Raw genomic sequence first — 27961 nt, 5'->3', positions numbered from 1 at the left:
AATTTTACTATTCTTTACAGCAGGGCATGAGAGTAAGGCACAGGAAAAGTTGATTGATTCTGAGAAATGTCTGGTTTCCTTACCAGACAAAAAGAAGTCGTTGTTACAGAAGTCCAAAAAGAAGAAGCTAGTTGTGTGTCATCCCATTAAGTCTGTCTGTATTAATGAGCAATTAAAGTGTAGTCACATGGATGCAAGCGAACACGATTATTAGGAGTGAAAATTTGCCATGCTCCAGAGGTTTTATTTCAATTCATAAAAGGAGCTGGTTGTTTAATTACGAACATACAGAGGATCAGAGTCAAAATCAGATTCACTATGCATTTTAATTCATGAATCAAGCTTTTGTTTTACCAAAGGAAAGAAAAGTTGTGATTTAATTAGTGACATGAGAGTTGGGCAACCCAATCTCATCAAGACTAATTGCTTTCCAGGAAATGCCGAGTGCCCTGCCCTGTCTCACGCAGCATCTTTTGGAAATGATCACTGTTTTGCAGGACTGAGCTCAGTGTTTAATACAACTGTTGCAAGAAGCTGTCACTGGCTGTGTCAGGGAGGACAAAATGGGGACAGGAGGCCACTGTTCATGACATGAGAGTGGTGACTGAGCCTCTCGATGATCCCTCTTGCTCACTGAAACCACAGTTTGCCTTCTCTACCTAATACAAAAAAGAACAAGATGGATTTTATTACAAAGGGAAATTACAGAGGATAACTCCAAACAAACAAGGAAGCTGAGCAGGAATAGGTGAGATCTGGAGAAGGTGGATGATTTCAGGAGTTAATATATCCACTTGGGAGCAGCCACAGAAGGAGGCGTGCAGGGCAACAGAGGGTGCCATTGTGCTAATCATGCAAGCACTGGTGAGGGTGGTTTTCCTCTGTAGGCTCCGAGATCTAGTAGATAAAACTGTCAGGTATATTTATTTATAAATCTCCAAGAAGTTGTGTTTGCGAGGCAGCATTGCCAATGCAAGCAGGAGGGCATTGTGCATGTTTTCTTGTATATATATCTATGTATAAATTAATACACATTTTTGAAGGGAGTGCTTAAATGCAGAAAAGCACACTTCCTAGGAGAACTGTAGTAAGTGACTTAAGCACACTTTCCTTCCTAGCTTCATTTGCAGTCCATCCACTGATCTGTTGATCTGGCAATCTGCATGCTCCCTGTTAAGTCTCTTCCCCACTCCCCAGTGCTTTGGCATTGGAATATTTCCCTACACATCTACTCTGGCTCGTGGTCCAGCAGATCAAAGCACTCAGTCACTGGCAGCATTTGTTTATAGTAAAAAATGCCATAGCTTCATATCCAGATTTAGCCCTCGCTTCTTAGTGCTGTAGAAAAGGGACATTTTTAGATACTCGATGCTCATTCCTAGCTCTCAAGTTATCAGAATTTAAAGTTGTAATGTTCTTATGAACCAAGAGGGCTATTTTTGGTCAGAGGGAAGGCCTGTGACAGACCAAACATATTAAAGCCCATTACTTTATTAGAAGGAGGGCAAAAAAAATAGTCCTAATTAAATATTTTTGAGCTCTCCTAAGCATTCCTAAAATAGCCATTTGTGTAAGGGAAGGGGCATAAGCAGAATGCATGACGAGGAGGAACAGTTTTCGAGGCACTCCTTTAGCTGCCTGCATTATTCATACCACTTGCTATGTGCCCAGCCCAAAGCCCGGCTGATAAAAACCTCTTGCCCCTTCTGCCTTACCCAGAGGTCACAGCCAGGCACTTGTGAACGCAGCAGAAGACACTCGGTGAGTAAAATCACTGATGCCCTTTAAATCACCCTAAAGCAGGCCGGGGTCTTAAAAGCTTAAGAGGAGAAGCTGAGCCATACAAATGTTGGTGTAAAAGCTCTGTTGTACAAACAGGAGCCACGTTCCTAAGATGCTGGCACCTTGGATTTCACTAAAAACAACACCCCCCTTGCAACTGCCGAATTATTTAGACTGTGAATTCTCAGGACGGGCAACCTTTATTTTGAGTCTTGTGCTTTACAAATCACTTACATGTGGTGAAGCGCTCATCCAGCCGGGCTCAGGGAAAGGTTTCTGCAGACTCAGGAGTCCTGCAGGCTCTAAATCCTCTCTCCCACCAGAGCACAGGCTGAGGTACATGTTGTGTTGTTAAAATGCAAATTTGAACACAAGTTTGGGTTTCTACCTGTGTCTGAAAGGTAACAAGGACTTAGATCCCATCACCTCTCTGTGGAATAGGAACACCAGCAGTGTCCTAAGTGGAGGACAATGTCATGTTAGGCACTCAGAGGTTGCAGCAATGAGAGCAGCTAAGCTTCTAACTAGCACTGGAGTTTTGTCACTGGAAGATTTTTCTGAGCAGAAACGTGTGCTTAGGAGACAAAGCTGTGTGCTATACAAGTTGTCCCTTCTATATGGTGAGTCTCATCATGGTGAAAAATCCCCCAGTGTTTCAGTGAAAAATGACATGAGTGCCAAAAAAATAGCTTTTTGTTTTGTTTTGTTTTGTACAGACTGATCTGAAAACATTGGATTCCCCTGAGTTTCACTTTGAAGGTGAAGAGGATCAGGCCTGCAACAAAAATCCCATGAACAGAGAAATAGAATTATTAAATGTGAGATGGTCCAACATATATGCAAGAAGGATCCCATAATGGCAGTAGTTTGGAGGTAGGCTTACAGCTGCTGCTAAAGTGGGTCCCAAAGAAGGCCAAAAAGCTTCCAAACTTGAAGACAGCATATGTAGTTTGAACACAAACTAGAAAAAATAACTTCCAAGCAAAGAAAACTCTGTGTGACTAAAGAAAACAAAAAAAAAAAAAAAAAAAGAAAAAAAAAAAAGAAATAGCCAGGTTTCCTCCTTCACTGCCCTTCTTCCTTGGGTCAGGTTGGGTTGCAGATAACCGGAGCCTTTTCTGAGCAGGGCCAGGTGCTGGCCGGTACCTCTGCTTCCTGGGAAGTTCTTTCCATCCCCTCTGAGCATTGGCTGTTTGCCATGTCTTACATCCCCTTGTCACAGCCCACAGCTCCCCACTCCTCCCCAGGTTTCGTATCCAGAGCACTTTCTGCTCCCACTGACCTGAAGTTTTTGCAGGGAAGCGTTGATTTTGCCCTCCCTCTCCAGCATCCCCCTCGTCCAATCTTTCTGAATGAACATAAGACATAGCTGAGAGCAATCAAATGAAAATAAATAAATAAATAAAATACCACCTGCCACAGGATGTTGTATTAGCAGCGTAGGATTTTCGGCAGAGCTTAGCGTATGGCCTGAAGGACGTGGTGAAACTCCCTTCATTACATAAGGAGCAGACCAACCCCTGTGTCAAACACCAGTATGTGTATATTTAAGATGAATTTTAGGCCCAAACCATGTACTCCTCCAGAACAGGCTCTAAGGGTTGGACAAATGAGAAAGGCTGAGAAACGTAACCTCCAGTGTGAAGGAATAACCACACTTTTTCTCCCGATCACCTTGTACAAAACTTGCCCTGGGGCAGGGAATCTGTGAATCCACCTACTGAAATTTGCAGGAGCTGTAGAGATCAGCCAGATTTTTCTTGGGAACAAAGGAAACTCCCGTGTTCAGACTTCAAAAGTTTGTGTCTCATGTTGCCAACCTCGCCTTTCCTGTCCCCTCCTCACCTGCCTTTGATACTCAGCCAGGTATTGTTTGGATGACTTATGTACCCACTGCTGTTTCTTTACCATCAAAATGCCATCAGCTACAATGGAACAGCTCTTATTTTACCCAAGTACATTGTGTGTGAAGACTGACAATTTCAGTCTTTTCTCCTTCCATAAATCCTGTGGGACTGATGCCCGTTGATGCTCCCTGCAATGCTGTGATAGCTCAGAGTCACTATGGTCTTTCTGAGCCAGCAGCAGGGTTTGTAAGTGCAAGAACGAAAGGTGGCATCTTCTGGGAGGTGCACACTTGAATGAGACCTGTCATGCTTTCTCCCTGCAGCTAGAAATTGGTTGAGGTCTGAATTTCTTTTTCTTTTTCTTTTTTTTTTTCTTCTTTTTTTCCTTTCTAAGTGTTTTTATTCTGCTTTCTCACAACTTGCTGTTTTTATTTCTGTCCTAGGACCAGATTAAACCTTTGAGTTTCTATCCTATGGAAAATTCTGACATTTCAGACCCTGTTTCCACTGTCAGGAAGAACTGAAAGAACATGTATAGAAATTCCAGTAAAAAATGCTATTGCCCATCACCTGAGCCATCCCCTTTTGAATATAGCTGAATGTTTTTTTTCTAGACTGTTTCTTTTTCCCCCTCTTCCTGTCATAATAGAGGAAAGATATATTTTAAGTTTCCTGTAATTTTTTTTGAAAAGTTAATCAAAATTGTCATGTCCCCATGGAAGATTTTTTGTTTGGACAAAACAGTGTTATTCTGACCAAAAAAAATACAGCCTTTAGCTAGAAGTTATAATCTAGCTCTAGTCTTTTCCTGCTATGATTTCTGCCAAGTTCATGAACTCTGAAACATGGAGGAGACCCACACACCTCTTCTAAAGGTCTTTTTGCCACAGTAAAACCTTTTGCCACAGAAATGTTTTGCTCTGAATGAGGCCAGTCATTGATTTGTGCAGCACTCTGACCTGGTAACAGAAGACTCCGTAGAGAGTCATTCCGAGTTAGAGGCTGGGAAACAGCTGGCTGTGGCCAAGATGCTCAGACTTCCTCACCTACAGGATTACACCTTCACTTGAAACTCTAGCACTTAATACTAGAGTTAGTCTTCTATGCCATGTTCACCCTGTGATCTGGAATATCACAAAAACTTAAACTAAATAGTGCATTACATCTGTGAGAAATGCTGTGCAATCAGAGATATTTCCCACTGCTATCATTCTATGCTTTTGCAAGGAGAGGCCTTTTTTTTTTTTTTTTTTTTCCTCCTCCCAGAGGTGCTCTTGCCCTTATAAGAATCTTTGGAGGAGAAGAGTAGTCATGAAAAATAAAGGCTATGGCATGAGACTATTGCACAGCACTTCCACACTTATAATTTATAATCTACTTGTAATAACATTAAAACATAATAATATTAAATGGCATGATGAACATCATGAAATAGCAAAACTGCAAACAAGCACTACTTATCTTTTTTACTGGCATACTACACCCTGGCACATAATCAGAAATACACCCAGAGCTTGATGCCACCCCCTACTAGCACAATGATTTGGCCTTATGACTACTAGAATTGAGAGGGGAACCTTAATCCTGACTAAAAGGCAGAAGATCCAGATAAACCTTCTAGGTAAACGGTTTGTGCTCATCTTTTCTAAGGAAGGGCTATTTAGGAAATCATCTATAAGCTACAATCACAAACATCCCCACGGACTTTGGTGGAAAAGGCCCCAAATGACCTTAACAGGCCAGGATCAGGCCTTAATATGTAAGGAAAAAGCCTCTCTTGGTTCTTCCTGTTTCAGGTGTGGGTCCTTGCCAGACACACATAGAAGATACATTTTAATAGTAATTCTCTTTAGATATCAAAACCTGCTTTACAAATTCCTGTAAAACACTTTTTAGCCAATGTACACCATCTCTTTATCTCTATCCAGATGTATTTATATGTACATGCACACATATATCTACATGTGGAATAGGCTCATACACTATCTGAACAAGGGTGGCTTTTGTTTTGGTCGGTGCCCAGCCCTAACACAGTAAGAGTTAACCACGCCGTTCAAAAATCATCTCTTCATCCAACTTTCTGGCCTACACCAATGCTACGTCACCTTCTGAGCTAGGCAGGATGGATGATCAGCCATATCATCGCCGTGCCAGGCCGCAAGGTACAAACCAGCTGCCTGAACAAGAGGTTGCCTGGGGCAGGGGGGTTATTGCTTGCTCTGTGGCATCTGTCAGCATCTTGCCACGAGCTTCCGTTCTATATTTATGAATAGGTACTGAGGCACAGCGCACGGGCATTATACATGATCTTCAGCATAAAAAAGGATCATGCCCTTATCAGTTTTCTATAGTAATTTTCTAAATGTCATTGCTCTTACCCAGGTCTCATTCTGCAGAGCCCTGGCATGCTGCTGTCTTGCTAAAGGCAGTCTGTCTTTCCCCTTGCACTCATGTGAGTGTTTGCTCTGTCATGAGATCTTCCGAACGTTGGATGGTTGATAGGCCAGTTAGCTGCCTGAGTAAATATTTTCACTTGCTCTTATTGAATGCTAAAGAAAACATTTCAACTGAAAATAGCTTGAGGTAAGTATCGTTGGTTTTAAATGAGTTTTATAATGCATTCTGCTCATGTTCCTACACTGACTTTTAAAGGGCACCATACAATATTGCAGAGAGATAACTTTTTCACCACTAGAAGTATTGCACTTTAGACATGTCTATTTTTGGAAGGTTATACTATTTTATTTTATTTTGAGTGTGTGTGTGTGTGTGTGTGTGTGGGTAAAACTAAGGGAAAATATTCTAGCTCAAAAACAGTGATACTGGCAGAGCAATTTGGCAGATTGTCTTAAATGATTGATTGCAGTTACTGTCTACTTTGCTGCAGTCTAAAGAGATTTTTTTTTGAAAAAAATATTTTAATAGACTCTACCAGATGCAGATTGAAGGAGAACATTTTGAAAAACAAACAGGAGTTTTAAAAATTAGTAACAAAAAGGTAAAATCCTAGTTTGGACTGAGATATTTTTGACATTATTTGATATAAGAACTCAACATGGATCTTTTTGAAATATGGTTTTTATTACCATTTGGATGGAGTACATTTCCTTTCCTTGATTCAATCATGCAAATATTCCACTTGCAGATAGCCCACACATTAGTACAGCTTCTTTCACACATTACTACATCATAATACAGTTGGCTGCACTTGCTTCAAACCGGTCCACTCTACCCATATGACCTGGCTTTATTATTTCTTGCTCCCATCTGTTTTAAGTTATCTTCCTTGGGCTACGTTTTTCTAAGAGATGCTCTTCAGCTATATGCACAAAGGCTGTTTCTGAGAGAAAAATGTGAACACCAGGGGACTTGTATGCTCTTACTCACATCTATGCAAGGTTCACTGATGTCAGTGGAGCTTACTGCTGTAGATTTTGGCTCTACAGAGTGTGCAAAACCCTGTTTTGTCTGCATAGCCTAAGTTTATATTTCAAAGCCCTAGAGGCCTGATTTGGAAATCCTTGATTCACATGAAAACTTCTGCTGGAGAGCAGCATCTTGCAAGAAGGCATCTTTCATTTTCACTTTCCTATTCACCTCTTTCCCTCCCTGTCTCTCCCAACCAGGTCAGTGAGTACCAACCACATCCTCCAGGCCATAGAAATTAAGCAAAAGCCCTTGCCCCAAGGCTCTGACAACAGGTTGAAAAGTCAAAGCCTAGAGAAGATTTCTACTGACTTCTCCAACCCTTTGTTGAGTCTCAGGATGGGCTGGGAAACCAGGAGAAGCAAACCTGTCCCGCAAGACCTTCTTGTACCATCCAGCTTCACTCACTAGGTGGTCAGACCTTCAAAGTCACTCCCTTGTTAGGAAGTCCATAATATTCTCCTTTCTTGTTCTCTCCTGAAACTCGATGTTCCCAACATAGGGATGCCATTTGACATTACTGATCCCTCCTAAACACCTGCTATCAAATGCATCAAATCTTTTCTTGTCAGCTTGCGTAATGCCCCAGGTCTTTGCAGCATCGAGCAAAACTGATACCACACAGCTGTTGTAGAGTCTTATTTTTTGTTTTGCGGACATGTCACTACCCCATACTTTTGCCCTTGAATTTATTTACATTGATCTTCACCTTCTACAAGTCAGGCTTAAAATGATATTGGCCAAAATCCAGGCAGAGTGGTCCAGAACACTGGGAGTGGAAATAATACAAAAACATGAATGCTGCCATGATTGCTACTGATCTCAAAGAAGAAGGACAAAGCCAGTATTTCTTTTCCTCAATAAGCCCAAAGTCCTTATATAATCAAAAGCTTTCATGTTTCTTTCTAAAGAAAATTTCAACGGTTAGTTTTCTTTAAGGTGATCACTGGTGTTTGAACTCACCGAAGAGAAGCCAAAGGGTTTAGTAATTCTTGTTAGTAGTTAGATGTACTGTACTTATGAAACCCCTTAGAAAAAAGGGATAGAAGGCAGGCAGTGGATCTTAAATAACGGATTCAGCATGAAGGATGGGATTTCTTTTTCAGAAGGCAAAAACTGTGACATTTGTGGGTGAAGTTATGCACCAAAATTTAAAAAGAAAACAACTTGGAGGGGAAAAAAATGAAAGTAAAAGCTCTGTATGCAATCGTTTTCATTTGTCAAGAGATCAGTAACAGCTTTTATCACAATCCTTTAAACATATTTTGACTCTTTTAAAAATCACATTAACAGTATAAAAGAAAGCAAACCTAGCATTACGCTATTGATTTTTAAATTAACCTTTTTCTGAATTGTTAAGTCTTCTTTTGACATTTTGTCTCTATCAGTGTGGGAGAACAGGAAGATGTGTGTGGATATTTCCACTGACTTTAACACAGAATATGGAAATAAATAAAAATAAAAATAAAAATAAATAAATATATCTTCTGATGAAAAATACTACAGCTGTATAGGAGGTATTTTTCTTATGCAGAAATTCCAGGAAGCATTTCCACAACATACAATTCAGATTATGGCAGCCCATGTAGAGCACTGCATATTCAGTGAAGATGAAATTATGTTGTAAAATAAAGAAAACTTCCTTAAACTTCCTTCCTAGAATTCCAGAAAGGATTTTTTTTAAGGAAAAAAAAAAAAAAGTAATATGACCTAGACATAAAAACATACATTAAGCACAGACATATAAAAATATCTAACCTATTCTTCAGTATCAAAGAGGACATTAATAATATGAATGAATGTTTCAAAGTATTTTGAAAAACAATGTTATATAATTACATTATATTTTATTATTGCAATCAAACAGTATTTCAGTATTACATTATTGAAAATAACAATTGAAAAAATATAAATATAACATTTTAATTGAATTATTATAATTATCTATTACCATTGCTAATTATAACATTTTACATAGATTTATTATATAACTGCATGCACTATAAATAATATTATTATATATTATATGTAGGAATAAACTTTTCAGTTTGCAATGCCAATTTTCTGGCAGTTAAGGTAAGACTATAATAATTCTGGTGTGTTTTAATTTCATTTCCTGCTTATTAAAAGTCATGGGAACATATAAGTATTCAATATCAAATTGATTCTACCTGTAATTTTGTAATTTTGTAATTCATCTCTCTAACCTTTAAATTAGAGCAAACTCACATTTTATAAGTATCCTGAAATTTAATTTTTATTTTTTTATTTTTTCCTTTCAAGGGAATAAAGTTAGTATACAAGTAAGGCACAAATCAGTTACTGCATTCAACAGCCAACACACAAACCTTTACTGGGCCTTTTTTTTAACATTGCCTCTTCCAAATATTGCTTTTATTATTTTATGTACAAATAAATATAAAAATAAAAATACACAATTCAACCCTCAGTGTGTCTTTAAGAATCCCACTTGAGAAGCTATGCCTTAATCTCATAGTAAAAAATAAAAGCAAATGTAAGTTGAAAAGAGATCTAGTTTGATCTGCAAAACTTCTCTGGAGCAAGGGGAGGAATTTTATTCACAGGAGCTAACATTGGAATTCTTAGTGTTTCTTTCAGATTTTGGTCCTGATGAGAAGAGGAATAGATTCCTCATGACCATTGAAATACAGTCTATCCACAACTAGGTATCAGAACAGTTTTTGTATTTTTTTGGGGCTGGCGAACAGTCTTTGCCTTCCACAATTCATAAAAAAATATTCTTCTGAAGTTTATAACAAAAAATAATGTGTCATCAGAATTTGCAAAAATGTGTTCAGATATTTGAGTTGTAATTCAAAATGAGAATCATCTGGTAGAAAAACAGTAATTTTAGTGCAATTAATATAATATGAGTAACCACTACCACAACTCTGTTATGCAAAAAAGTATGCAGGCTTTCTTTATGAAAAATAAAATTTTTAATACATTTTTAACTGTGACAGGTAATGTGGTATTTCTCAACAAAATGGAACTATGTCATTTCAATACTTACATCCCACTTCAGTTGAATTTGCTTTGAACCCAACAGTAGCATAGTAATGAGAAAACATTTCAAAAGCTTTAAAGCACGTGTTGGTCACTGTACAGAGCTCGTCCTTTTACAGCAAGAGTGACATCAGACAGAGGTGACTTTCACCTGTCTTTTTTTGCCAAGACTGTGTCATATGAACCAAAAAGAGGCCAATTGACAATGTGACTATATGTGTCTGAGGTTATTAATTCCAGGCACTGAGGTGACGAAGTGAGCAGCATGGTTACCTGTTTAAAGAGCAGTAAAATGGAAGAAACTTTAACTAGGAGCTTTAATAAAATGAAACGTGAATCTTGCCTGTCTTTAAACTATGAGGACATTTTATTATTTTATTTTATTTTATTTTATTTTATTTTATTTTATTTTATTTTATTTTATTTTATTTTATTTTATTTTATTTTAATTCAGGGCTGTTTGAATGTGACCAAAAGGAGCAGCAGGTCCCCATCCTATCCCAGGTGCAATGACCACCTGCAAACCTCTCTTAGTCTAGAAAGAGGTCCTGGCATCTTACACACCTGAGAAGTACCTTGGTAGAAAAAGCTGCAGATAAAGGAGGTGAATCCCATCCCAAAAGGTGAGAAAAGGCATGGGACAGAGCACCACACTGAAGGTGACACAGAGGGTCAGTGAAAATACACCACAGTCTCTGACCCTGGAGGGAGAATGAGCTGAATTAACTGTTCCACCAGTGAGATGGAGAGGTTGGACCTGAGAAGATGAGATTCCATGAGACAAGAATGGGCAGACCTGACTGTCCATCAGAAAAATACATGTGTATATATATATATAATTGATTTCTTGCAGAAATGAGTTTGGAAATGCACAGGCATACAGACATTGTGCCCAGGTTGAAAATGTTGATTTAAACTAAAAGAATTATCTCAGAACCGGGAACATGAAGTTGTCCAGCTGAATCATTTCTCAGAGCACAGCAGAATGGGCAGAGGTCTTAATAACATTTACTTCTTGCTGAAAGACACATTGGTTATTTGGTCCTGCTATTGCTGGATGAGTTTAAGGATCTTGTGGATCTTAAGGATCATAATACAGCCATGTGTTGACTCCAGCTGGGGTAGTTTGGGGACGCTGTGTGTATCGATTATGTTGTCCTCTATATTTTGCACAAGAAGATGTGCATGTCTAGGGAGGTCACAGCATCATAGAATGGTTTGAGTTGGAAGGGACCATAAAGATCTAGTTCCAAACCCCTGCCATGGGCAGGAAACCCCATGAAAACCATGATGCCAAAATCCCATTTTTTTTTTTTTATTTTATTTTTTTTCTTCATGGAAACAATAGAATCATTTAGGTTAGAGAAGACCCATAAAATCATCGTCCAACCATATGAATACGAATAACACCAGGATATCTCCACTATTTGAAGAAAATGGAACAGAAATTGTCAATGCACAAAAAAATGCCATTGAAATGAAGCAGCTTGGCACACCACCACTCTCAGCTAGACCATGGATTAAATTGCATAGGTATACAGAGCTCCAGCTCAGTATGTAAACTGTCCCATAACGCTGTACCCACCAGTGTCCTTTCCCTGTGCCAAAGACGCTTGCAAGGACTGAAGTTTGGCAGTTCTCCACCCCAAAATCACAGGGGACTGGGGGTGAAAGAAGAGCAGGAGTTGGCTACTGTCCTGGATGGAGAAAAAAGCTCCAGGATCTGAAGGAGCAGATTCGGTGGTGTTGCTCTTAAATGCAAAAGACAACAGGATCAGCAGGGGGGATGGTGAAGGCAACATGGAGCAATTATGTTCTGTGAGTTTTGCCCTGCAGAGCTTACCCAGGTGGACAGACTCATTAACAACAATTAACATCCCATATCCAGGCATAGCTTGTAAAAGTACAAGGGCAATCGCTGCCGCAAAGCTGAAGTAACATTTAAAGTCAGTCTTAGTGCACGTCCAAGCCAAACAAACCAGATCTGAGTTTCTGCAGATGCTCAGTAGTCTCGTGTGCTGTTTCTGGGCAACAGGGAGACCGCTACACAAACAGCCTTCCACCAGCTCCAGCGGGGCGAAACTGTGCTTTAGTCAAACCCTTGCTGAATGGTGCCTAATTGCATTCTAGCTCCCTGCTTATTTATGATTTTGCATTAGGTGACCCTCCTTTTCAGCGCAGCTTTGCATGGTGAACATCAAAGGGAGGGTCAGGAGTTACTGTAGATTTCTTATCTCGTAGCCAACACGATTTCCTAATCAGCACACATCTGCCTTGCATTTTGTGAATTTTAGCATGTTGAAATCATTGCAGCTCCAAAAAGCTTTTCTGGAGCCTGCTCGGTTGGTATACACTCAGTTTCGTGCCCTGGTCCTCCAAATGTTCAAGTACTTGAGTTACTTTGCACATCTGAACAGTCCCATTGACCCAGTGGGAATATCTGAGTGGGTAAGTGTCTGCAAGATCCAGACCCTACATCTGAAGTGAGGCTGAAAAGCATAAGCCGAAAGGTCAGAGAGAAGGAAGGACATGATAAAAACAGACTAAGCAGCGAACAACCTCAGGCTGTGAAATCAGGTGTTACTATTTAACTTCTCATAATAAAACAATAAGGAACTTCTTGTAGCACAGGTAAGATAACAAACTGAGAAATGACAGAAGGAAATACTAGTGTTTAAACAAGGCATGTCATTCTCCTGCGCAGCTCTCGATCACAAAAAGTAATTCATGCTGGAAATTAATCAAAAAATGCAACAAGGGAACTATTGTACTTCTTCCTAGCTGTGGAAGAATCAGACTTGCATAGGGTGATTATGCAAGGAAAAAGGTACAGCAGCAACCATGGGACAACTCCTCAGCACAGACTGGAAAACATTTCCAAATTGACTGACACTGATTTTAGACTCTGGCTAATATCTACCACAGATTAAAAATGAAAGATCGTTAAAATGATGGTTGGATGGGGGAGAACAGTGGCAGCTGGGAAAAAGTTTATACACCTTGGGCTGAAATGTATTTTGGGGCAGATAATTATGTTTTGATGTATTTGTACAGCACCCCTGCATCCTATTACCGAGAACTATTATTAACCCAGGAAAGTCTGGTTAAACAAATATCATTTTTTTTTGCAAATAATACCATTGGAGATCCCTGTGCTTAGGTGTACCACTGCTCATTCAGGGTTTAAACTAAGTTACTGGGATTAGAGACACAGCAAAAAAAGCCCTTCCATTAACCTAGGCAGCCCGATGTGAGACGTAAGCCTGACTTTCTCTTGATTGACTGGTCTCAGTTTTGGCATTGTGCCCCTATCTGAGTAAATGTGACTCACTAGTACACTAGTATTCTACAAAAAGACAGCTTTCTGGCTATGGGGTGATCAGCATTAACTAGTTGACCCATGGTAATCCTTTCCACTCACCCCCCATTACAGCAAGACACTAGGGATGAGATGTAAATGCTCTGAAGCAACACCCGCAGCAAACCCTGCACAAGTCCCCTATAACTCACACATCCCCAAACTGCAGCATGCTGAATTAAAATAAAATAATTAAAAAAAAAAAAAAACACTTTCTCCCTCACCCCCACACCAATCTGAGTGACTGCTGTAATAGCAGCACGGAGGGGTTAATGATGAATGTGCCTTTGGATGGAGTTGGAGGCTTTTTTGTGCCATCGCCGTGTGAGCGCTGTCGGGCTGGGGCTGGTGAATGCATCCAGAGCCACAGCTCCCGGCACATGCAGTGGAAGCAGAGCTAGATGGCAATGTGGAAAGCAGCAGCTTTTCAGTGGGAAAAATGCCTGTTAGTCCAAGCTGAAATGCTTTGCAACAGCTCTCAGATTTTAACTAACACCTGGGGAAGGGCTGGGGAATTTGGGGGGGCCCTCGGACAGCCCCACAGGGTTGGTGCTTGCTGATGGCACTTGCAATGTGAGGCTGCAAAATAGGACACAAAAAGCTACTTCAGAATCCAAAATATCCCCACAAATAAATGTTGTGCCTAAGCAAAAAGTAGCAAACTGAGCAAGAAACCCACCTCTCCTCTGACACCAGAGATTTACTGACACATTTAAGCATCATGGACAGAATGCAGTGAGTAAAATTATTATTTTTATTTTTATTTTTTTTCCCCAGAGGAGTCCTTGTCCACATGAATTCATGGCAGCACCAGGTTTAGGCAAAAAACTGCCAGTTTCTGTGCATTACCACAGATTTTCATAGACTTTGTCAACACGCCCAAATATTGGCAACTTATGTTATCCCTTCATGTATTTTTACTGTATGTTTTTCTTTTTAAACACCAGTATATTATTTCTGAAGGACATACTGTCACTGAACTATTTAAAAGCATAATGTACCCCCACATACACATTTCTCTCACATATTCCCACATTGTCTGAGATACTTCTTAGACTACTTAATCTTTCACTTAAACTCTCAATTACTTTATCAACACGCTATCTCAGACATGTCTGGGTGTCTGAAATGTAGCATTTTAAATTAGGACACCTGAGTGTTGTTTTTCTTTTTTTTTTTTTTTTCCCCTTTGAGCTCTCCCACTGCTTTCTGTAAGGTGCTGGGCAACTCACTGTAACTTTTTGTACCTCTTTTTCATCTGTTTTGTCTCAAATAATTTCCTTCTCAAAATGTTAGTGTGTGACTAAATTCATTAGCTTCCTTTTGGGTGATGAAATGTAAACTATTATCGCTTATTGAGCCTAGTAATCAAAGATAATTTGAATATAATGTGGCCTCAAAATTAATAGCCCTGAAACAAATAAGAATAACAGACTCTAAGGAAAATTACCAAAATAGGAGCACAGCAGGCTTTCTTTAAATGTGTCTTTAAAAATAAATTGCATATTAATAATCCTATTATTCAATGGGAAAAAAGAGTATCTTTCCATGTTTATGACATACTCTGGAAAAGTCACATTCTTTTTTAATATTACTTCTCACAAATCACTTCGCTTTAATGATGAGATACTGTAGACTTCATCTCACATTTAAATAAATATGTTTATTTCATCCTGGAGAGAGATATTATTTTAATGTTAAGATTATAATTTCTTACAAGCTTGTCATAAAACAACACGAGCTCTGGCAAATGGAAGTACATACCATCCCCCCTGGTATGTTTAAAAATTAAGTGTTTAAGTGGTTTTTTTTTTTCGTTTTTTTTTTTTTTTTTCTTCCAGCACTGAAAAATATTTATTTATTCTGACACAGGAGCAAAGGACAGCGATCAGGGACACTAAAGCTAACTACTGCCTGAAGTCATAAACATCTGGTGGCTATTTTAATTGCATTGTGAACTAACCACAAAATCCTCCACTAAAAGAATAGAAATATTTCCCCTGTGCACTATCGTATTTTAGAATTCCTCTCTTCTGAATCAATGTCAGACATGATTACAGCACAATGAAGCCTGTGTTTTCATGCCTGCATCTTCCTGAAAATGCTCTATAGCCTTATTGCAATTACAGTGTTACTCAAAGAACCGCGTACTCTCGGCAGGGAGGGTTCAGGTTGTTGCTGCAAACACGGACTGCGAGATAAACATCGTGCTTACTGCATGGATATTTTTTTTGTAAAGAAGGTAAATAGATTAGTATGTATACAAGATATTAGAAAGCACAATACTCACACAAGCGCTCAACTTCAAGTATATACAAATGCATATATACATGTATTTATACAGACATACAGCTATTCATACATATATATGCACATATACACATATAGGATGCATTTAGTAAGTAGTAATACAACCTACCTACATGTGAATAGAAATTGTTGTTAATAAAATACTTGCATGAGTTGTACAGGGACCTTCTAAATGTCTGTGCTTCCTGGGGAGACCAAATGACCTCTTTTTTACAGATACTAAGATCAAAGCTCTTGGTTTAGATACTCCAGCTGTCTCTCCCGTTGGCATTTGACATGCAACCCAGTCCATTTAAAATCAGGGGGCATGTAAACATTTTAACCCTTGGCAGCAGTATCTAAGAAAGATGCTAGCAATAAATGGTCATAACTGCCTGGGCCAAATCACATTTGGTGTCCTTCCTTTGAAGTCCATGCAGTCACTGTACCCTATGGTTTTGACAACAAGCCAAGTCCAAAAAAAGTAGGTAGGCTCCCGAAGCCGGCTGGACATGGATTTTGGGATCCGGAGTGGCTCCTTGCAGCTGAATGCTTGGTTGGCTCCCAGCTTGCCGCAGGCTTGTTGCCCAACCTTGGAAGGTCTTTGAATGCCCACAGCTCAGCTTCGATGCCAGTGACTCCATCACCCCGCCTCAACTGGCAATTTTTGGCCTAAGCACAGGGACACCATCATCCCTTGTGAGACCTTCTTTGGTGGGTGTGCACATGGGTCACACATGCTGACGGGATTAGACCTTGCATTTAATACAGTGACAGGTATTTTCTTTTTTCTTTCTTTATTTATTTTTCAATCGTTGCCACAGGAGGGTGCCATTTTTCTGCTTAAGTCCCAGTTGGCCAGGTGCCTTGCTCAGAACCAAGTCACGGGTTCAAATCCCTCTTGAGATCCCTCATGTCGCTGAAGGGCAGGAGATGATGGATGTGTGCCCACATGGGGCAATGCCCTTGTCCTTCCTACCAAAGTCAAGCCAGGTCCCTAAGGACAGTCAAGCAAGCACTGTCAAAATAAGCCTGAGGGTGAAAGTCCTCCTTCTGGAGAGGACTTCAGGTCCCCACTGGCAGGTTTATTTCTTTCACACTTTTGGAAGAGAGAGAACAATGGAAAACCAGCACCCTTCTCTCCTCCAGAAACTGAGTCTCTTACTCTTCAGTCTTTGAAGAAACCATGGTGAAGCAACAGAGTCCCATCCCATTTGACTCCTAAGCCTGGTGATCATGGTCTGCAGAAGGGACAAGCAGCATACCCAGATAAATATGTCCCATAGGCTTGTGTGTGGCCTAAATGCAGAGAGTCCAGGCACTTGACTTGAGCTTCCACTTCCATTTGGGGTCCATGTGCTTAAATACTTTGCCCTTAAAATGCCAAAGTGCCCCAAATGCCCCAGGGCACCTATGCACAAGCCATCTCTGGATGTGACACTGGTTATCAGAGGGGCAGAGCAGATACATGGCACAGCTGCCTCTTATGGGGCAATGTGCTCAACACCACTCGATGCATGTGTGGAAGAGGAGGGGGGCACTGCAAACCTGGGTGCATCCTTCCCAGAGACACCATCATTGTAAGGTGGGTGCTGCAAAGCCACCTCTGGTGCTGGTCACCTGGCTGTGGAGTGGGAAACCATGGACATGGCTGCGCTGGAGGGAGATGGTTCCTGGTGAGAGATGTGAGGACCCATTTCCTGCTCGGAGAACAGTTAAAAAGGGCAGAAACCTAGGAATTTCCCTTCTCCAACCAGGTATGAGCCCACAAAACAGTTTCAGGCTCTGCACTCCCTTTTCCTGCCACACTCAACTGGGTGCTTAGTGTCTGCAAAAGGCTGAGTTTCAGGCACATTCCCCTCCTTGCTCCTCCTGGACAGCCATTTTCCTCCAGGGCAGCCATTTTGTAGAGGATTTGTCTGCCCATGCCCAGACAGGGCACAGCTTCGTGCTATCTATGGGCAAATGTAGCTAAACACAGCCCATTTATGGAGTAATTCCTGAGTCCCAGACCCCTTAGGGCCAGCTCTTTGTACCCATGCTGCTGTCCTTCCTGATCTTGCCTTCAGTGGGTCCTCCACGGTGGGAGTCATGTGTGGCTCCTCATAGCATGCCCAGTGCCATTCGGGCTGTGCTGTTTCCTCCACTGTTAAACTTAAAGGTAATCCAAAATCTTGCTCAGAGATAGCTTAGTAATATTTAATATATATCAATTTCAATAAACTTACAACCCTTTGAGTGTTTAAAGGCAGTAGCAGGCACTATCAACTGCAAATAAAGTTTTTATTGGCATTGTAAGCACTGGAGAATGTATTAGCATTCAACATCTATTGTCAATAATTGTGCAAGTATTTTACACCAACAAAGATCTCAGTGAACATGATCTAGGGAAGTCATTGAAAGGGAAAATTATAAAATAATGCTAACTTCTGTTCCCCCCCCCCCCATTATTCTTATAGAACTGCACCTATTAATTTGTCTTGCTAAATGTGTCCCTTCTATATGTTCCCACTAACTCATAATTTACTGTCTTAATATTCTTTTAAAAGTTATGCTTGTAAAAAAAAATAAAAAAATATATATAAAATAATATGACTACACCATTTCAGAGTTCAAAAAATACACTTATGGTATGATTTGGTTGTTGTTAACTGACTGTAATTGTATCACTGCATTTATTTCCACTTTCAGATGATATTACAGAAAATTAGCATGCCAGGATTTCCTAATAGTGCGAACATTGGTGGAAATATTAAAACAAACCTTATCCTGACTTTCTGTAATTAATGCAGCGTTGTCCACAAAGGGCTGTAGTCAATAAATTCAAGAAATCAGCATAACTTCTGTGAAATTGGTGCTGCTCAAGAATTGCTACCTAACCAGAAAGACTGAAACCTGGATTCCAAGCGTACCAGTCCTGCACTTTGCTATCAATTGCTGATATGGATCACTGGTCACAGCTCTAATTGACTGATTACACAAAAGCACTTTGCAAAATCAAGACTAAGCCTCTGCAAAGTATGAGCTGCAGTTCCTAGTGACTGGCTCCAACAGAGCTTCAAAGTTTGCATAGAGCCACCAAAATTGAATTTGCTGACTTAAAAGCAAAACTTGGGGGATTTGCTCTGGACATTTACAGAGACTGAAGGAATAATGAATAGAACTGGAACAGCCAGATGAAACAGTGATTGCCAGGGTATAAATTGAGCAGCAGCAGTATTTAAAAATGTGTTTTGTGTCTGGCTTGAAGTGAAAAAAGGATTTAGATCAGAACTGATGTTAAGGTTGGAAGATCAGCTTTTGATTTGCCGATAGCAAAAGTTAGATGAATTTGGGGAAAATATGATAGCACAAACTAGCATGCCTCTGAAATATGATTTCACTGATGGGGCTGTGAGCTTGTTTTCCTTTTACCTATTTCAAAACTAATTAAATTAACTGGTACCGCGTCTACCTATTTACACTGTAATCTCAAATCTAATTCTGCACATGGCCTTGAGACATCTTTTTGTCTGTTGCCTTGAAAACAGGAAGAAAAGCAGAGACGGAGAAAGGAAAGCATAATCAAAATGCCTGGTAGTAACTAAAGATCTGAATATCAAACTGCTTCGTTGTCAGAATTATTTAGAAACAAGCCATCTCACTTGCAGTGAGCATTATGATCTCACGTGGCAAACAGTGGAATATCAGATCAGGAGAGCAGAATTTATGTAACAAATTAGTCAAATCAAACATAATAAGATTTTGTGTTCTCTTTCTGCAGCACCACATTATCCATTTCACAAAGTCTAGAGTATGTTTAAAAAGACCTTCACAATTTTCATGGACATTTCAGCAGCCCAAGAACAGAAGCCATTATAACAGTGCAACCTAATAAATTCTACCAAACTAGTGGGGTTTTCTTCTTCATTTGAAATTCAGAGAGGAGATAAATGAGTTAAAATAAGAAGGAGGAAAATTACCTTCCTGTAAATCTTTGCCAACTTCTAGTTTATAGAAAAAGACAAATGTAATTTGGGACAGCAGATTTGTATTAAAAAGTGACCCTTTACAACTGGAATGTCCATAATGGGTGGCAGTTGAAAGATCTGTTTTATAACCCTGTCACTTCTTTAACAGCCTCGCATGCAATAATTTCTGCATTCAATTTCCTGTACATGTGTACGACAGCTTGCCCAAGGGAATTGGGTTCCCCTTCAGTCCTCCTTCTTTTTCTGAGCATTTGTGATTTCTAGCTGCTGGAGGAGGAGGGAGAAAAAGGCCCATAAAAAACAACACTTACTGTATTTACAAAGCGGTGAAGAAGTTTGCATTCTTTGCTTCTAGTGAAATGGAAAAGGTCATGGCCTGATCCCAACAGGCTGAGCCACAGCTCTGCCCTCTGAAGGGCAGGCTCTTCTCGCCGGGACAGCCAAGCTGCCTCTCCTGGCAGCTGTCGGGTCGGGATGCAAAATGCAGAATTCCCCTTTCCACTTCCATCCCTTCGATTTGGCAAAGATGCCTGGGAAAGGGAAAGGGTTAATCCTAGCTTGCAGCTAGTGGAGATAGTCCTGAGCTGGCTATGACAAGGGGTGGTAAAGATGTCATCCGGTTTTAATATTAATCATCTTCACAGTAGTCCTGGGCTGTCATGGCATGGCATACACTGTTTAACTCACTATTTATTATTTGGCATGGGAAATCATAAGGAAATCCTTTACTTAACAATGAAAAGTGCTTTCAGCCCATTTGATAGCTGACACTTCCTTGTCTATTGTTGTTGGGTTTGATGCGGGAATGGCTGGAGGGAATTGGTAGTCCAGGCTATGCCCAGAGGACTGCCCAGACAACTGATTAATCTCCTCTGGCTGTGTAATTCATTTAGAGTAATAAAAATAAACCAGCTATTGAACTACATACGGAAATTTTACACGCTTGGTTATCTCTGCTAACTAATGCTCCAGGCTTTTAGGGCTGGCTTTGGGCAGATAAGGAGCCTCACTGCTTTCTGGAAAACCCATTTATGCCCAGCACTGGCATAAATGAGCATCAGCCTCACCATTGTCGGGGCTTTGAAGGGACGTGTCATGCAGCCCTCGTGGACCTGAGGTCATCTGTCTTGTGGTGCATGAGAGTACTCCCACCCCACCTCTGGCAGTCATTCCAGTTTGTGAACGTAGGTCATCTATATTTAAAGTATGCCCATGTATATAGCTCCATATCTATACTCATTACATCTATAATATTTACCAGCCTTGAGTGTTACACTGGTGCTAAGGCTTTGAACTAAGACCAGATCTGGTTTTGATTTTGTAGCAGACATCTTCCCTGTTTTTGGCATAGTGATGTGCTTCTTGAGCTGTTTAACACTCCTTTGCCATTTTGGTGGTGAGGAAGTTCTCTGGAAAACCTAAGTATTGCACTGCAAAGGACTCGCAGGTGTATTTGGAGCACAGATGGTGGTAATAGCTCCAGAAAATTAAATCTACTTTTTTATTTGTCAGTTTGTTTGCTTCGCTGTTTCTTTCAACAAACAGTAACCACATTAGAAATCATTTGGCCAGGTAATGCTGCTTGCTGCACCCAAATATAATAAGAAATGCAACAAAGCAGTCAAGATATTAATCAATTTTTCCAATTCCTTTAAAAACACCAAGTGATGTGGCAAAATAAACTCTCATCTGGATAATTTTTGTTGACACAGTAGCGCACATCGCCTAGAGAGGCTGCCACCTTTGATTTGTTTCATCCAGCAATGAGCTAAATGGGCCTTAGCTCTCTGGCGATATCATCAGCAAGAGCATTAGCATGGCTGCCGTGCCATTTATCTACTTTGCTTCATGACATGTCCTTCATCCTGCTGTCACAACTGATATTTCTGCAGCTGGAGACACTGAGTGTAGCAGCCCGGAGCAGGTACACCCACAGCAAGAAGGAGCTGGGAAGCAAAGGGTTGGACTGGGAAGCACGGCGGTAGACTCAGTGATTCTTGTGGATCCTTTCCAGCCTGGGATATATTGTGGTTCTGTAAAAGCACATCCTAAAAGGATAAAGAGGCTCCAGGCATTTCTGTGGGACCAGAGCACGAACCCAGCACGTCTGACAGCTGTAAAACCACATGAGACTCCTCTAGCTGGCTAATGCCCATTAGCTGCCTTCATTAGTACTCAAAGTCTTGGAACTCAGGGCATCATCCTCAACACTGCAAATCGTGTGTTTGACAACTGAAGCATGCAGATGTTATGGCCGCCTCCTGAGTGCCTGAAATGTCATTTTGCTTTGCCCACTGTGTGATACATGCATGGCACCAGGCACATCATGCACCCAGAGGGACTTGGGACAGGGAGAATGACTTTGTGTCCTTCTTGGTGGCATGGCATCCCACCTTGTGAGTTGTCACCATGGAACAGGGCAAGAACGACCTGGCTCTTGGTGGTGGTGGAAATGTTGCAAGAAGGAAGGGAGGAAGGGAGGGAGGGAGGGAGGGAGGAAAAGGAAGAAAGGAAAAGGAAGAAAGGAGAGATAAAAAAGAAATAAAGAAGGAAGGAAGGAAGGAAGGAAGGAAGGAAGGAAGGAAGGAAGGAAGGAAGGAAGGAAGGAAGGAAGGAAGGAAGGAAGGAAGGAAGGAAGGAAGGAAGGAAGGAAGGAAGGAAGGAGAGAAAGAAAGAAAGAGAAAGAAAGAGAGAGAGAAAGAAAGAAAGAGAAAGAAAGAAAGAAAGAAAGAAAGAAAGAAAGAAAGAAAGAAAGAAAGAAAGAAAGAAAGAAAGAAAGAAAGAAAGAAAGAAAGAAAGAAAGAAAAGAAAGAAAGAAAGAAAAGGAAATTAATATATATATATAAATCTGGAGCCTGAGATCTACAAATATATAGAGGACTCTGTGTCCTGTTTAGGAAATCAGCAGGGATTAAAATGCCTGAGTAAGTGACAGGCACTAAATACCTTTGTGCTCCTAGGTAAAGTTACTGATACAAGGGATTGCCAGCACACCTATTCTGGGAAATCATTTATTCGGTTATTCTGAATTGTTACATTTTATTTTGGTTCTGGATACACCAGAATGGATGGCCTGCCCTTACCACAATAAATTAAACACTAATGTGCTTTGGGAAATGATAGGGAGGGATGGTGGGGGCTTTAGCAGAGCTGAGTTTTCTTCATATTCATTCCCAAACTCCTTATATGTCTGCAGGCAAATCATCTTATTACCTTTAGTCTTTATTGCCTATGTGAAAAGTACAAAAAAAAAAAAAAATAATAATTCTTTCTCTGTAGTTCTGTGCTTTTCTACATTTTCTCTGTGCAAATACGGTGTGGCAATATTAACAGGACTCCAATATTAGATGGCGATTCTAACACCATTACAATAGTAACTGTAGCCAACTCACATTAAACCACCATATATTTGATGTAGCAGCGACAGTTTCAGTTGAATTAGGCTAGAGAGAAATTTATCCAAGAGTCTTTAGCAGTGGTTTAAACATGAATGCCCTTTTCATGTAAAGCGATAGTTGGGAGGATTAAGATTGGGAGGTTAATCTTTCCTGACGGCTAACTCATTGTTTTCTCACAATTCCAAAATTCTTTGGTAAGAGACATGGTCTGGACAGCTCACCATTAGCAATTTTGGAATGGAAAGTTAACCGCAAAACAGTCAGAGCTGGATATCTTGCAAAACTCCCTCAAATACTGATTTCCTTCTGAGTCTTTCTTCTAGAGATGCCAGATACATTCCTATCCATGTCCAACAACTCTGTTTTCTGAAAAAGGAACGCTTACGCATACACACATATCCGCGCAGAGACACACACACACACTCAAAAGAGACAACTTAAAATCCCTGCCAAAGAACACGTATGCTGGAAAATATATTGATTAAGTAACATGTTTTCTTATCATCGGCTACGAAAGCTTACCCTTTGTAAGATAGGGCACTGCTCATAGGAGAGGCTAACTTCAAAGTTAATGTTAATTAATTAGTTGGAAATCTTTAATGGTTTTCTGTTGTTTTCTCTCTCTCTTTTTTTTTTTTTTTTTTTTTTTTGAGATGGGACGTTATCCTGGCGGATATCTGGGACAGAAAGGAATCATGCTGGTCTACCACCCCAGGAGGAGCAAGGCTTTCTGTCAGACAGCTGGTGGAAAGGAACAAGGGAAGGTGCCATGAATAATTTTTCACTTAAACCCCAATGTCTGGAATTCAAAATGAGATTTCTCGGCGCTATTCTGATACATACCTGGTATAAATCCACTTCGAACTTCCAATTGAAAATGCAGTCCTAAAGTCCAGCTACATAACCAGCTAATGAAAGCTTTTGCTTCCGACAGACTTCTTCCTGGTCTGTCTGAAACAAGGCTGCGGTGTGGTGTCTGTTGGGCATGCTGTCGGTCTGCATTCCCTTTGGGGCACTTTTGTTATGGGCTCATCATTTGGTGGTGGCATGGCCACAGCCTCAGAGTGAACCTTCTTCGGCAGGGATTCAAGCATATTCCCAGGCAAGTGTAGACAGGTCTGGGTTTTTTAGGTACATCCTTCAAATATCAAGGGCCCAATGGCTTCAGGGCATCTTGTGCTCAGGGGCAACCCAGAACAGAGGATGGTGCTCACGCAATTAGTTCAAACCATACGCAGAATGCAGTTATGGACAGGATTTACAAAACAGCTTTGTATTAGGCCAAACCTGCTCCCATGGCGATATCTGAGTGGTACATGCACATAAACGGAGCAAAGCTAGGCCAGCGAAGAGCGTTTTGGGGAGCTGCCAGAGTACACAGTTGTGGGATGACATTTCTCAGTCACGCCCCGAATTCTTATATTCTCCCATCCTGGTAGAAGTGAAAGTCCTGTTACTTGGAAATTATTAGTTGTGCTTCCAGTTCTTAAACAATTACTAAAGAGAGCTGTCTCGGGTTATTTATGGCACAGCTGCAATCAGAAAAATGGCCATAAAAGTGCCATTGGGGATAACTGGTTCGGCCTCTCTTCATGAGCAGCTTTCTTCGCTCTATTTACAAACCAGGGGCGTTGTCAGCCTCACAAGCTCAAGCCAGGGAGATGAGATTTAAATGGGGTCATTTCTAGCTCAATAATCATTAGTAGTACTGAACTTTTTCAAGATAAAGTGTGCTCCATCTGGGTACTGATTTTTGTCAGTCGGACCAGAGCTTCCATCACATAAATTCTTTAAGGCCAACACTGCCAGCATTTATTTTTTTTAAAGTATCTTATGGAAAAAGGCCTCAGAGCCATATTATATCAGAATTAAATGTTATTTTTGAATTAATGTGTTCCTGAATCAGTTAAGCAATTTTGGCCAACCCCAAGCGTTACTGTCATTATTAAATAAATAAATAAATAACTTCAATTTACTGGCTAATTCATGCAGGACACCTTTAGATGAAGCAGTGACCAGATGTCCTCTGAGACTAGTGGAGAGAAAGAGAAAACACAGGAGAGAAAAATATCTGAATATTCAACTAGGAAATCCAGATTTGGAGGGGAAAGGATTCTGTGCCATACAATTTTGGTTATTGTGAGTTTGGGACTGAATAGTATCATTATTTTTTATAGTGCTATAAAACAAAAAACTCTTTTTAAGGAATCCAGTTCTAGCTGTCCCTTTTGGGTAATCAAGTCCAAGTGTGCTCTGTGCAGGATATAATTAGCTTGATGCACAAGCTAGTGAAGTAAATGGACTTTTAATGATGCTCACAGTGTGCAAAAGAAAAGTAGCCAATACAAAAAAAAAAAAAAAAAAAAAGGCATTAAAACTGGAAGTCAAATAAAATTTCTTCTTGCTAATGACTTTTTGGCTTGTTTTCTCATTTCACCTCTGGATGTTTTTTTCTTGCTTTTTTCCTCCCACTCCCTTTGGTTGAATTATTCTTCATAGTTTCCAGGGACACAAACCTGTTGCAGGCACATACTTCCCTGACTATCTGATCTTCCCACCCTATCACAAGCAGCATCTCCTATGTTTCTTCACCAGAAACGGCCTTGTGATTCCTTCTCATACCCATTGCCGTGCCCCCTGGGCTGGCTGGTGTGGATGCTCCTGCGCAGAGCAGTGTTCAGACTGAGTGATGGTCAAGAGATCTCCGATCTCTCTCCACTCACTGTGCAGGAAAGTTTTTTGATTTTCTGTCTTGCTTTTCTTTTGCACGTTGAAAGACTCCTCTGGATCCCCCTGCCTTCTACTTCTGACTCCTTCTTTTCACTAAAGAGCAAGGTCAGACCTGAACTTCAAGACCCCTTTGCTTAGGAGCTGTCATTTTCGGAGGAGCTTGTCTGGCTTGAAATGACTTTGGTTCTAATGTGCATTTAATTTTTAGAAAGCACAAGTCTCACGCTAACCACACACATCCAGTGGATGTTTATATTCAAAGGCCGCCCTTCTTCCACAATGTACAGAAAAAGGGAAATGAATCACAAAACACAACTTCTATGAGCTGGACAGACTGCAAGAGTCTCCCCATCTTGGATCAAAGGAACTTTTGGCTCTGAGTCCTGGATCCATCTGAACTGGTGGCAACCTTCCCACTGACTCCAGTGGCACTGAATTTGTCCCTTGGACGTTTATGTTGTTAAATGGAGCTAAAAGTTCCTGGGCAAGCCAGAAGAAGTGTCCCCACCAGCCCACAGGGTCATGGGGTCTGACTCTCACTTACTCAAACATGCAAAACAACACCATCAAAAGCTCATAAACAGCGGCTAAGGCTGGAGGTTAAAAGAAATATCTGCATGACTCACAGAAATCCAAAAGCAGTTGTGCAACTGCAAGCCCATTAAGGCATGAGTCAGCCTGGCATTTGGAGGGAAAATACATCCCATGGTGGACAGATACAGTGGGTAGATGGACCACATGGCCCACTGCCATCCTCAAGTGTTGCTATTTTAGGTCCCTTATAATGCATTATTTGCGAAAGTACCCCTTCTAACTGACTGTTGTGCTGTGAGGTGGGGTGTAACTTCCTACAGGTTGGGTTTCTGCCCCGGACCTCATTATTTGTCCTGTTTTGCTCTCAGTTTTCCATTTTCCTTTCCTATGACTCCACTCCCATTTTTCTTAATGCTGACCTTTCTGAGCTGCGTTGTCCTCCCTGATCACACCTCCTAAATCCCAATGTTTGCAGTTACTCCCTTGCTCGTAGTAGTAGAAAAGTACTTTGTTCGGGATCCTTCTGTCCCATTAAACAGAGGATTTATGGAACTCTGTTTAAGTGTGGCTTTCTTCTCACCCACTCCCAGACTCCAGGTCTTCTTCAGCTCTGTGTCAATATTGGTGCTTGGTTATTTGTATTATTAGTAGTAACTGGTCTGATATGTGCCTATATTTATGTGTTTGTTTGTTTATTTCCAGTTCAATCACTACTCCCACCTACCCAGTTTGATGAACATTTCCTTTGCTTACCTAAGTAACATCATTGTTAAATGCTCTTTTCCTTAATAACACTGAAGGAATATCAGTGTATTAAATGAGGCCACTGATGCTTTGAATGCAGTTTTTGGCTGGTCACCTTCTACTAACAGGTGAAGGCGGCATCCTATTACTTACCTAGTGCGGCAGCTGTAACCTCCCTGCAGGCTGTGACAACATCTACAGCAGTCAGCATCAGTATGTGGGAAAAGTACAATTTCGGCTCTAAAATTTTACACACTGTTGTTATGAACTGTGAAACTATGGCAGCTTTCCATCCAGAAACAGCTGGGCTTGTGTGTGGGTGAAGTAAGCGCTGTATTTTACATCTCTGCTTGTCTTATCTACCATAAGGTAAGGATTTCTGGAAAGTGGATCAGTTGTTGCATGTTGCTGTCCTCACAATAACAGTGTCTTAGAAAACCATGAAATTATCACAAGTATCCCATCATCCACTTGCTTGTAGATTTTCAAACGTAGCTTGGCATTTCTCCTTGGAAAATTTGAGTTCTGCTAGGTGAACGAGCCATTCGGTTGTTAAAATATTCCCTTTTTACAGAGCATGATTGAATGTGCCTTGGATGCCAATCAGCGTGAAGAGAAAGAACAGACAAAACCCTAGGAGTGTAAAGAAGCTCCTTAGCTGCCATCCCCTTCCCTGCTCCCCTTAGGCAGTCAGCCTGGTGGGGAGCTGGTTTTTGTCTCCTAGCAGAAGTACTTGGGCATATGTGGTGCAAGACTAGAGAGAAGCAGTTTCCATCAGAAGCAAGTTGCTTCTCACCTAAGAGCACAACTGAACTCAGCAGAGACAGAAATGAAAAATGAAAGGTTAATATTCTG

At 40.6% G+C, this 27961-nt stretch overlaps 3 long non-coding RNA genes across 4 annotated transcripts in view; 2 read left to right on the top strand and 1 right to left on the bottom strand.

Moving 5' to 3' along the window:
- LOC137855484 (uncharacterized) overlaps positions 1-25436 on the top strand; it is a 50385-nt gene extending 24949 nt beyond the window's left edge. The window contains exon 3 of the long non-coding RNA XR_011095754.1: positions 23752-25436. This is a non-coding gene — a long non-coding RNA (uncharacterized lncRNA). The remainder of the gene's footprint in view (positions 1-23751) is intronic.
- Positions 3-18122, bottom strand: LOC137855482 (uncharacterized). The gene is made up of 2 exons (XR_011095751.1): positions 15860-18122; positions 3-659 (listed from the first exon to the last, which is right to left on the bottom strand). It is a non-coding gene; the product is annotated as an uncharacterized lncRNA (long non-coding RNA).
- Positions 1672-4341, top strand: LOC137855483 (uncharacterized). Of its 2 annotated transcripts, XR_011095753.1 has the most exons (4): positions 1681-1761; positions 2224-2402; positions 2499-2655; positions 4073-4341. It is a non-coding gene; the product is annotated as an uncharacterized lncRNA (long non-coding RNA). The 2 variants fall into 2 exon arrangements; XR_011095752.1 differs by lacking the exon at positions 2224-2402 and having other exon boundaries at positions 1672-1761.
- Positions 25437-27961: the final 2525 nt, after the last annotated feature.

This window comes from Anas acuta, chromosome 4 (assembly GCF_963932015.1).
Source record: "Anas acuta chromosome 4, bAnaAcu1.1, whole genome shotgun sequence".
In the NCBI taxonomy this organism is placed as follows: domain Eukaryota; kingdom Metazoa; phylum Chordata; class Aves; order Anseriformes; family Anatidae; genus Anas; species Anas acuta.
Note: the sequence above shows the minus strand (reverse complement) of the source record. Positions and strands in the feature narration are given on the sequence as shown.